The 12,237-nt window shown below is 46.1% G+C and overlaps 2 non-coding genes across 2 annotated transcripts; both read right to left on the minus strand.

Moving 5' to 3' along the window:
• Positions 1-2,634: 2,634 nt before the first annotated feature.
• On the minus strand, positions 2,635-2,723 carry TRNAI-UAU (transfer RNA isoleucine (anticodon UAU)). The gene is given in 2 exon segments: positions 2,635-2,670; positions 2,686-2,723. It is a non-coding gene; the product is annotated as a tRNA-Ile (tRNA).
• Positions 2,724-5,813: 3,090 nt separating this feature from the next.
• TRNAI-UAU (transfer RNA isoleucine (anticodon UAU)) lies at positions 5,814-5,902 on the minus strand. Its single transcript is given in 2 exon segments — positions 5,814-5,849; positions 5,865-5,902. It is a non-coding gene; the product is annotated as a tRNA-Ile (tRNA).
• Positions 5,903-12,237: the final 6,335 nt, after the last annotated feature.

Below are 12,237 nucleotides of genomic sequence, written 5' to 3' on the forward strand. Positions count from 1 at the left end.
TGCAGGTTTGGGAAATCTTGTAAACTTCACACCACAATTAATAACTTTAACAATGGAAATTTAGCTCTGATGAGGAAGGAGGAGGAAACGTTCATGAGGACGTTGGGAGGAAATCCCAAATATAAAGTAAGAAGACACGAGATCAATGATGTGTGAATCATATTGTGATTTATACATTCAATATCATAATTAATTAATAATTAATATTTATGACATATCCCTCATATTGCACAGAATTATTTTTAGTTTATTGTTAATTGTTGATGTTTTAAGTTTTCAATGAACTTTGAAGCCGTCTATCCATGATGACTCTCCACCTGCTTGGTTCATCATATCTCCCAATGGGCAGGGGTAACTCTCCACACTGCATTGCTTGTGATGTTTACCTGTGAGGAGATGATAATTGTGCAGTCATGATATGGGGGAGACAAGGTGTGCACATGTACTCCATCAAGGTCCTCAAGCTCCATGGATTTATCAACAAAGTTCCCCTTGGTATACCACCATTAATTTATAATTGGTCACCGGCTTTGACACCAATAAAAAAAAATATTTCAGACCATCAGCATCAAAAAGCTCCATCTCTCCACCAACCTGTTTCAAATGGAGCACCTCCACCATGAGAGCATTTAAATTGCATCAGATGTGGCAATAAATGTGAATTGTTGCTCCCAGCTTGCCGGCTCGAGGATAGAAGGTGCCATTTGTATTTTTGCCTCCTCCATCCAACCCCGTTTGGAATCCCGTCCTCGTCGGTTTAATCAGGTGGTGTACAAAACAGAGGGACATTTCGCCATTGAGGATGTCACTATCGATTATTCGAGAGGTGCTTGTTCATTTGATTTATTGTGCGTTTATTCCCTCCACCAATAAAGGTGGACGGAGGTTATGTTTTCAACCCTGTTTGTATGTCTGTTGGGTATTTGGGGTCTTTTAGGTCTTCAGGGTCTTTTGGATCCTCCGTGATTTTAAGGTATTTGTGGTCCTCGGTGACTTTGGTGTCTTCACGGTCTTTTGGTACTTTTGGGTCTTCAGTGCAATATTAGGTCTTTGGGATCTTTTGTGGCCTCGGTGAGGTTTGGGTCTTTGGGGTCTTTTGGGGCTTTATGGTCTTAAGGGTCTTGGTGAATTGATGTTCAAACATGACATGATTTGAAAGGCATCCTGTCTTCACGGACTGACGGTCAGCTTCACGGCTTCACCACCTCGTCGTGCTTTTCGTTTTTTTGTTTGTAGATTATATCGATCCACCATTACCAAAGTCACATATTAGTTTTTAATTTTTTGTTTGATTCCCTGTTGGTCCGAAAATAATGTCTCCAACACCTTCAGAACTGAAGTCAAACAAATAGGTCTATGGTTCCGAAATGATTCTCTTGGTCCTTTATGAAATATTTATGCAATATAATTATTATTCTTCAATCTACCTAACTGCACCTGTCCTGACTCCAAATGAGCTGTTTCGATGTCGGTTAGAATCCTGCTTATCTGCTCCATCACCTCCCTCACCCTCAATACTCGGATGGATGCATGTTATCTGGTCCTCGAGATTGATCATCCCTCATCTTTCCAAAACTGCTTCTCCACTTCCTTCCCTCCTCCACCTGGATCTCAATGCCCATACTCACCTGCTTAATAGATACTCTCAGCTATTGAAAAATCCCTTGACAAATCCTTCTGTAACGTTTGAAGCAAAATAACGACAGCACTGTATTTCATAAACGGCTGCCATCTCACTCACATCACCAACCAATCTCCCTTTGTAATTCCTCAAAGAGCCCACACTTGCATTACCCATTAATTTACCCCTTCCACACTTTGGGAATGCTGTGATGTCATGTTTCACATTTTTGGCAATTTGTTTTTCACATTCTCTTGTGGGGTACCGAGTTATTCTCTTTTCGACATCTGTTTACCCGACACATCTTCTTCCACTGACATAAGGCAGCTCAGCTGCTGGGAAGCTGTCATTTTGTTGGGACACAACGATGCTGCTGATGCTGGGCACCTTCACCAGTACACTGGTACTCATTTCGGCGACCTCCGAAGGTTGAATGACAGGCTGAGTGAACCCCACCTGGTGTTAATTCAGCAGCCAACAGGGCTCGAACTCAGGACCCGAAGATCCCAAGCCATTCACCCCAACCACGAAGCCAACACGACGCTGAGTCGTACTTTAATCCTCTTATTTTGGCCTTAATGACGACCTTCTGCTTCTTCCGAATTCCACGACGGATCTCCCTGCTCCACCACCCAGGTCTCTGCCTCCACCGTGACACCTCACTGGGGAATATACATGTGAACATATATGTATATCTCGATTATATACCAAGCACTCTCTGCATTTTCTTGTTGAAGGTTCCCCAATTCTCTGATGCAGAACCACCCCCTCCCCCACTTATTAACTTCAACCAATCAAAAGCTTCAAACTACTTTTCAAACCCTCAGTATTTGCCACCACAAAATCCAACAACCGTCCACCACGATATTCAAAACTAATAAACTCGCGAATCAAAAACTTACCGAAACATGACAAAAAGACAATCAATCCGATGAAGAGTGAAATGTGACGATCTTCTGTTTGGTCGTGTTTGGTGACTTCAAAAACACACACAAGATATCGATAAAAATACCTGCTCCAGGTGAGGCTCGAACTCACAACCTCGGCATCACCCAAGTACTGATTATAAGTACCGCGCGCTGACCGATTGCGCCACTGGAGCTGCAGGTTTGGGAAATCTTGTAAACTTCACACCACAATTAATAACTTTAACAATGGAAATTTAACTCTGATGAGGAAGGAGGAGGAAACGTTCATGAGGTCGTTGGGAGGAAATCCCAAATATAAAGCAAGAAGACACAAGATCAATGATGTGTGAATCATATTGTGATTTATACATTCAATAATATTATTAATTAATTATTAATATTAATAACATATCCCTCATATTGGACAGAATTATTTTTATTTTATTTTTAATTGTTGATGTTTTAAGTTTTCAATGAACTTTGAAGCCGTCTTTCCATGATGACTCTCCACCTGCTTGGTTCATCATATCCACCAATGGGCAGGGGTAACTCTCCACACTGCATTGCTTGTGATGTTTACCTGTGAGCAGATAATTGTGCAATCATGATATGGGGGAGACAAGGTTTGCACACGCACTCCATCAAGGTCCTCAAGCTCCATGGATTTATTAATAAAGTTCCCCTTGGTATCCCATTTTTAATTTATAATTGGTCACCGGCTTTGACACCAATACAAATTTTTTATTCCAGACCATCGTCATCAAAAAGCTCCACATATCCACTAAACTATTTCAAATGGAGCACCTCCACCATGAGAGCATTTACATTGCATCAGATGTGGCAATAAATGTGAATTGTTGCTCCCAGCTTGCCGGCTCGAGGACAGAAGGCGCCATTTGTATTTTTGCCCTCTCCATCCCAACCCCGTTTGGAATCCCGTCCTCGTCGGTTTAATCAGGAAATGTACAAAACAGAGGGACATTTCGTGATTGAGGAGATCACGCTATCGATTATTATTATTCGAGAGGTGCTTGTTCATTTGATTTTTCTGCTTCTTGCGTATGGCAGCTTCGCTGAGGGGGAACTATCATTTCTTGGAAGCGTGACTGTGTCACTGATGCAGTGCCCCTCCACCAGTGCACACTGGTACTCATTTCGCCGACCTCGGAAGGATGACAGGCTGAGTCAACTCCCTGGTGTATTCATTCAGCGGCCAACGGGGCTTGAACTCAGGACCTGAGGGTCTCAAGCCGCCACCTGAACCACAAACCAACACCAGGCTGGTGTTCATTTGATTAATTGTACGTTTTTCCCTTTACCCTTAAAGGTGGACGGAGTTTAAGTTTTCAACCCTCTTTATATGTCTATTGAGTTTTCAGTCTTTGGGAATATTTGGCGCATTTTGGGTCTTCAGGGTCTTTTGGCTCTTCGGAGTCTTTTGAGTCTATGGGGTCTTTTGGGACTTTTGAGTATTTGGGGAGTTTTGGATCTTTGAGGTCTTCAGGGTCTTTTGCGTCTTCATTGTCTTCTTGGGTCTTCAGTGTCTTTTGGGTCTTTGGAGTCTATTGGGTCCTCAGGGACTTTTGGGTCTTCAGGGACTTTTGGGTCTTTGGGGTCTTTTGAGTCCTCAGGGACTTTTGGGTCTTCAGGAAATTTGGGGTCTTTGGAGTATTTTAGTTCTTTGGTGACTTTTGGCTCTTTGGGTTATTTTGTTTCTTTAGGGTATTTTTGGGTCTTCAGGGTGATTTCGGTCTTCAGAGTCTTTTGGGTCTTCAGGGACTTTTGTGTCTTTGAGGTCTTTTTGGGTCTTTGGGTTATTTTGAGTCGTCAGGGTATTTTTGGGTTTTGTTGTTTTTTGGGTCTTTGGAGTCTTTTGGGTTTTTGGAGGATTTCGGGTCTTTCGGATATTTTCGGAACTTGGTGACTTTTCGGTCATCAGGGTCTTTTGGGTCCTCGGGAACTTTTAGGTCTTCGGTGTCTTTTGGGTCTTCGGGGTCTTTTGTGTCCTCAGTAACTTTGGGGTGTTCAGAGTCTTTTGAGTCTTCGGGGACTTTGGGGTCTTTTCGGTACTTGGGGTCTTCAGGGTCTTTTGGGTTGATGGGGTCTTTTGGGCTTTCGGGGTCTTAAGGGACTTGGTGAATCAATGTTCAAACAGGACTTCATTAATTGACATATGGTCTGCACAGACTGATGGACAGCTTAACTGCCGAACTTCCTCAACGACTCACCGCCTCATCTCCTCACTGTCTCACTCCCTCAACGACTCACCGCCTCATCTCCTCACTGTTTTACTGCCTCAACGACTCACCGCCTCATCTCCTCACTGTCTCACTTCCTCAACGACTCACCGCCTCATCTCCTCACTGTTTTACTTCCTCAATGACTCACCGCCTCATCTCCTCAACGACTCACTGCCTCAACGACTTACCACCTCATCACCTCACCTCCTCACTCTCATCTTCTCAACGACTCACTGCTGAACTTCCTCAACGACACACCCCTCATCACCTCACTGCCTCAACGACTCACCCCCTCATTTCCTCACTGTCTCAACGACTCACCGCCTCATCTCCTCACTGTCTCACCTCCTCATCGCCTCACCACCTCATCGTGCTTTTCGTTGTTATATATATATATATATATATATATATATATATATATATATATATATATATATATATATATATATATACATATATATATATATATATATATATATATATATATATATATATATATATATATATATATATATATATATATATATATATATATATATACACCATAACGAAAGTCACATATTAGTTTATAATTATTTATTTGATTCCCCCATTGGGTCCTCAATGAACACCTGCTTTTCCCACATAACCCGACGGATCTCCCTGCTCCACCACCCAGGTCTCTGCCTCCACCGTGACACCTCACTGGGGAATATACATGTGAACATATATGTATATCTAGATTATATACCAAGCACTCTCTGCATTTGCTTGTTGAAGGTTCCCCAATTCTCTGATGCAGACCCCCCTCCCCCACTTATTAACTTCACCCATTCAAAGCTCCGAATCACTTTTCAAACCCTCAGTATTTGCCACCACAAAATCCCACAACCCCCCACCACGATTTTCATAACAAATAAACTCACGAATCAAAAACTTACCGAAACATGACAAAAATACAACCAATCTGATGAAGAACACGAAAGTGAAGACTTCAATTTGACGATCATCTGTTTCGTCGAGTTTGGTGCCCTCTGAACCACACACACGATATCGAAAAATACTTGCTCCAGGTGAGGCTCGAACTCACAACCTCGGCATCACCCAAGTACTGATTATAAGTACCGCGCGCTGACCGATTGCGCCACTGGAGCTGCAGGTGTGGGAAACTTTGTAAACTTCACACCACAATTAATAACTGTAACAATGGAAATTTTACTGTGATGAGGAAGGAGGAGGAAATGTTAATGAGGACGTTGGGAGGAAATCCCAAATATAAAGCAAGAAGACACGAGATCAATGATGTGTGAATCATATTGTGATTTATACATTCAATATAATTAATTAATGATTAATATTAATAACATATCCCTCATATTGGACAGAATTATTTTTATTTTGTTGTTAATTGTTGATGTTTTAAGTTTTCAACGAACTTTGAAGCCGTCTATCCATGATTACTCTCCACCTGCTTGGTTCCTCATCTCTCCCAATGGGCAGGGGTAACTCTCCACACTGCATTGCTTGTGATGTTTACCTGTGAGGAGATGATAATTGTGCATTCATGATATGGGGAGACAAGGTGTGCACATGTACTCCATCAAGGTCCTCAAGCTCCATGGATTTATCAATAAAGTTCCCCTTGGTATACCACCATTAATTTATAATTGGTCACCGGCTTTGACACCAATACACATTGTTGTTTCAGACCATCGTCATCAAAAAGCTCCATCTATCCAACAAACAGTTTCAAATGGAGCACCTCCACCATGAGAGCATTTAAATTGCATCAGATGTGGCAATCAATGTGAATTGTTGCTCCCAGCTTGCCGGCTCGAGGACAGAAGGTGCCATTTGTATTTTTGCCACCTCCATCCCAACTCCGTTTGGAATCCCGTCCTCGTCGGTTTAATCAGGAAATGCACAAAACAGAGGCACATTTCGCCATTGAGGAGATCACTCTGTCGATTATTCAAGAAGTGCTTGTTCATTTTATTGATTGTGCATTTATTCCCTCCACCACTAAAGGTGGACAGAGGTCAAGTTTTCAAGCCTATTTGTATGTCTGTTGAGTGTTCGGGGTCTTTGTGGTATTTCGGTTATTTTAGGTCTTCAGGATTTTTTGGCTCCTTGTTGACTTTTTGATCTTCACAGTCTTTTGGGACTTTTGAGTATTTGAGGTCTTCAGGGTCTTTTGCATCTTCATTGTCTTTTTGTGTCTTCAGTGTCTTTTGGGTCTTTGGTGTCTTTTGGGTCCTCAGGGACTTTTGCGTCCTCAGGGACTCTTGGGTTTTTGGGGTCTTTTGTGTGCTCAGTAACTTTGGGGTCTTCAGAGTCTTTTGGGTCTTTAGGGAGTTTTGGGTCTTTTTGGTCCTTGGGGTCGTCAGGGTCTTTTGGGTCGAGGGGGTCTTCGAGGTCTTTGGGGCTTTAGGGGTCTTAAGGGACCTGGTGAATCAACGTTCAAACAGGACTTCATTCATCGGCATATGGCCTTCACAAACTGATGGACAGCTTCACTGCCGAACCGGCTCAAAGACTCAACGACTCACCTCCTCATCGCCTCATTGCCTCATCGTGCTTTTCGTTGTTTTATATATATATATATATATATATATATATATATATATATATATATATATATATATATATATATATATATATATATATATATATATATATATATATATATATATATACTCCATAAGGAAAGTCACATATTAGTTTATAATAATTAACCTCCGCCATCGAAGATGGACGGAGGTTACTGTTTTCACCACTGTCTGTTTGTTTGTTTGTTTGTGAACAGTATTACGGAAAAACTCCTGGACGGATTTCGACGAAACTTGGTGGGGGGATTAGGTATGTTCCAAGGATCATGCCATTAGATTTTGGACTTGGTCCAAAAAAAATATTTTTTTTTCAAAAAAATTTCGATTTTATTTGAAAAATATTTGAATTTTTTTTTTTGGGCATTTCTACATGTTTTAAGTGATGTCCAACCCCCCCCAAAAAAAATTTTGTGAGAGAAAAAAACAAATTTTGCAATTTTTTTCTCAAAAAAAATTTCGATTTTATTTGAAAAATATTTGAATTTTTCTTTTTTACATTTCTACATGTTTTAAGTGATTTCCAACCCCCCCCCAAAAAAATTTTGTGAGAGAAAAAAAACAAACAAATTTTGCAATTTTTTATCAAAAAAATTTTCGATTTTATTTGAAAAATATTTGAATTTTTTTTTTTACATTTCTACATGTTTTTAATGATTTCCAACCCCCCCCCCCCCAAAAAAAAATTGTTGGAGAAAAAAACCCAGAAATTTTGCAATTTTTTTTCCAAAAAAATTTCGATTTTTATTTTTTTGGCATTTCTGCATGCACGTCGATCTCGTTTAGTTTATTCAATCGTGGTTCAGTCGAGTCTGATCCGTTTTGACCTACAATGAACAGGATATCAGGTTCACTTAAGTGACCCAGCAGTATTGGCGGCGGAGGTTTTGCACTCAACCAAGTGCTCCCCCTCTTGTTATTTATTTGATTTCCCCATTGGGTCCTCAATGAATATTGTTGTGGTTACCAAATTCGCAAACCACCATTCAGGTCCCTTAGGTGAGATATCTCGGTAAGTATATGTGTAGTTAGGCCCAAACCCGTTGTCTAGAGGGAATAAATGTTATTCATGCGTGCTGCGACTCTTCAGGATAGCCGTTTTTCTTTTACTATCTTTATTTTGGACCAACCGCCATTGTTACCACCATCAACAGTCATCACAACATCAACCACCCACCACAACGCCGCTTCACCACAACAGCCACGACCTTGACCGTCAACCCTCGCAACCGTCGCATCGCCACCGTTCTTGCGCCGCTTGTGGGTACCGGTATTGGACTCGTGCAGGGCGCGCGCCGAACAGCGTGTACAAAACCACGGACTTTCCGCTCCAAAAACGGATCAAAAACGACACACGCCCACTTTTGTTCCGTCCAATCGGTGAGCGAGGGGCGATTTGGCCCCGCCTCCAGGGCGTTGGAGGGCGGTCGCTATATGCAAATTCATGGATCAAAATGCATTCACGCCCACTTTTTCTCGGGCCAATGGGGAGCGAGGTGAAAGGTCGAAGGCAGGGGGTCAAAGGCGAAGCCACGGGGCTTATATAAGCGGCTGCGTTCGTCAGAAAAGGGGTTGTTGGTCGTCGTCGTCGTCGTGTGCGTTGGAGTCGGAGCGAAGAGGACGGAGCTGTGGAGAGGCGGCGAAGGCAGACGAGGGGGTGCTCGCGTCGTGCCGGGAGCTGCACACCAGGGAGGCCGACGGCGCAACCTGGTCGAGGTGGAGACGCTCGTCGCAGGACTCGAGACAGAGTAAAAATCCTCCTTTCCCCGAGCATCAGCAACCCCCTCCTGTTTCCCCCCGCGCTGAGATAGTGCGACCAAGGGGGCCCCCTTCCCACCCCCTACCAGACACTGTCCGCGAGGCCCGCGGAGTTGAGGCACCATCGCCGCTCCGCGTCTCATCACCAGACGGGTAGGCCCGACCCGGTCTCGGCCTCAGGCCCGCCTCATCCTTGAGGGTGTTCTTTTTCTTGGTTTTGGGTATGTGTTGTCGGCGCCGTCTGTGAAGTAGAATTGTATAAGTGTTGCCGTGTGCTCGGTAGTCGGATAGCTCTGCATTGTGTCTTCGCTTTTACATTTGCTTTTTGTGTAAAATTGCATTGTGTTTCTTTTCCTTCTATGTGCTTTTGGTGGAATTGTATATGTGTGCTTTCCGTTCATCGCGAATAAATGTGCTTTATGTTGAACTGTTTCCCGCTTCGCTTCGTCATTTCTCTCATTGAATCCTCATCTTGCTTCACGTAAAGGGTTGGTAGTGGGCTGAATACGCCCGATAATTAATCGAACCGTCGAGGCCGACGATAACACCGCTCGGTTATCCCGATAGTACGGAACAGGTCGCTTAAGTGGCCCGTGTCCGAAGTCGACCTGCGGCGAGGTGCGATCGCCCGGTCTACCCTCCGTGTGGGTACTTAGGTAGGTCGAATTTGGCGAGCAACCCTATCCCACGCGGGGGCCGATTGGCTCGATCGCGGTGAGACCGAAAGGTCCACCCGTGACTGGTTCCCGGCGTTAGTCCGAGAGGGTCACGACTGGATTGTCCGTCCGGTGGGCGACGTGCCGCGATTCGAGTTACGTGGCCGTCAGCACGCCGGCGGGCGCGAATCCGTAACACTGGTGTCAGGTCGTGCGATACAAATCCATCGCCCTCCTCGCGGCACTGGTATCGGAGAACAGGAAAACGGGCTCTCCTGTCTCCGGCTAAATTCACGGGAATCGGTCCAGGGGTGAGAGAAGCGACCCCCGATTCCCTCCAAATTACGAGCGAGCGAAATTAACCCTTCACGAGAAGCAAGATGGCGTCTCAAGGCGAGCGGGAGCCGGGGGTATTAGAAATGGATGTAGAATGTGTAGAATCCATGGTCCAGGATGGAATCCCCGAGCAGGAAATGTTGATTGTGCAGGAACACGGACTCGCCCAACTGAACCCAGAGCCCGAAATGGGTGCGGCAGCGGCCGCGATGTATGACACCTCCCCTCCCCCTCTCCACCAAAACCCTTCCCCGACCCCTGCCGAAACGGCTCACCCAAGCGCACCCGACATGGCCCAGCTATTCACCATGCTGGCACAAATGAATGCGGAAATGACAGCGAAGATGAATGCGAACATGAACAAGCAAATGGACGAAGTAAAAACGAAGATGGATGCGAATACACAAAAATTGGATGCGAATACACAACAAATGAACGGAATGGAAACAAACATGAAGGAAGAAATGAAAGAGCTACGGGGTGAGACGCAGAACATGGGCCGATGCCTGCAGGCGGGCATGAAGGCTGTGACCAGGGAGCTGGGAATGGCGACTCCACGTGTGGGAGCAAACGAGCTGGAAGGGGGTGCAACGGCTGACAGGCCCGCGGTGGAGGCGGGTAAAAAAAAATTCGGGGGGCGTGTTGGGCGAGGGTCGTGACAGAAGAATCGACGGTGACCGAAAGGGAAAAATTAAATGGGGAGACCAAAACGTGCGAGACGAGACACGAGGTGACGACAACGGAAATAATAGTGGAGACAAGGGAGGTAAAGGGTGAAGAGTTGGCAGAGACACGGGAGATGGGAACGATAGAGGGAAGACTGCACGATGAAGACGGGGTAAGTGACGCACACACACACAGAGGTAGTGGAGGACCATGAGGTTGAGCTGGCGGACCGTGCAGGGACCCGGTGCGAGCAGCTGGATGGCCTCCTCCAGGAACGAGGGGAGGGAGTATGCCCCCTTGAGGCGAGTCACGACCAGGTGAGTTCGGTCGTGCTTTGCGAGTTCGAGGGGAGGAGTGCTGCGAACGGGTGCTTGGAGAGCTTGGGGGGTATAGAGGCCCCGGAGACTCTTGTGGGGACACGAATCCCCAGTGTGGTTGTCCCTGTGTGTGTGGTGCAAGGTGTGAGTGCGTCCTCGTGTGTGGAAGCGACCCCGTGTGTGAGTGGTGTGGTGGCGACTGTACCGGAGTACGTGCTTCCCAGCACCCCGTGTGTGGAAGAGGCCGTGTGTGTGAGTGAGGCACGGAGTGTGGATGAGGCACCGCGGGTGAGTGCCCCCGCGTGTGTAAGTAGTATGGTTTGTGTGAGTAGTGAGGCACGCGTGAGTGAACGGCCGAATGCAAGGGAGACCGTGTGTGTGAGAGAGCGGTATGTGAGGGAGATGTCGGTTGGCATGCGGGAGCACGCAGCCGCGTCTCCCGGTGTGAATGTGATGGAATGGAGTGTGAGCGTCGTAACACGCAGGTGTGCGTGGGTCGAATGGCGACGACGGCGACATGTGAGGAAAGAAAGCAGAGTAGCGGCTGTCGTTGTTTCGGGGACCGTGCCGGGTTCACCCAGCAGTGAGCATGAGGTCCGTGCTGTGCAACGCACGAGACCCCCACGTGCTCGCTTGCGAGAGTGAAGTCCCGGTCCGGAAACGCACGCGGTGGATTTGCCGATCCCGCGGACGGACAAAGTTTAGGCAGGTAAACGGATTTGGACCGGACGGGTTCTCCACGCGATCGTGTGTGTTAAGCTCCAACGGGCAAAGCACATGTGTTCGCGTGGGGAACCCCCCGAGACGTGGGGCTTGTTTTTTTTATGCGCACGGTGACGCCATGGCTGCACGTGGGGTTGGAATCCGGCAGGAGGGGAATCCCTACCGGATGGTGCCGTCCAAGGAGGGACGAGGAACACGTGCAGCTGCATGACGTCACGGGCAGGTGCAAAGTGCGCGAGTTGCCGCGCTGGTGCTGCGCATGAAAAAAAAAAGCAAGCCTCACTTTCGGGTGCACAGGATTCCTGGGCAACGGGTGGAAGACCCCCTTACCTAGGGCACAGGATGGAAACTAGTCAGGGGGAAGGGTTAGCTTAGCTCGACCGACTTCATGGGGCAAGGGTAAGTCCTCATGGAGTCCGTGGAATGG

Source organism: Eptatretus burgeri, chromosome 13, assembly GCF_056783735.1.
Source record: "Eptatretus burgeri isolate ZD-2024b chromosome 13, Ebu_testis_v1, whole genome shotgun sequence".
Lineage (NCBI taxonomy): Eukaryota > Metazoa > Chordata > Myxini > Myxiniformes > Myxinidae > Eptatretus > Eptatretus burgeri.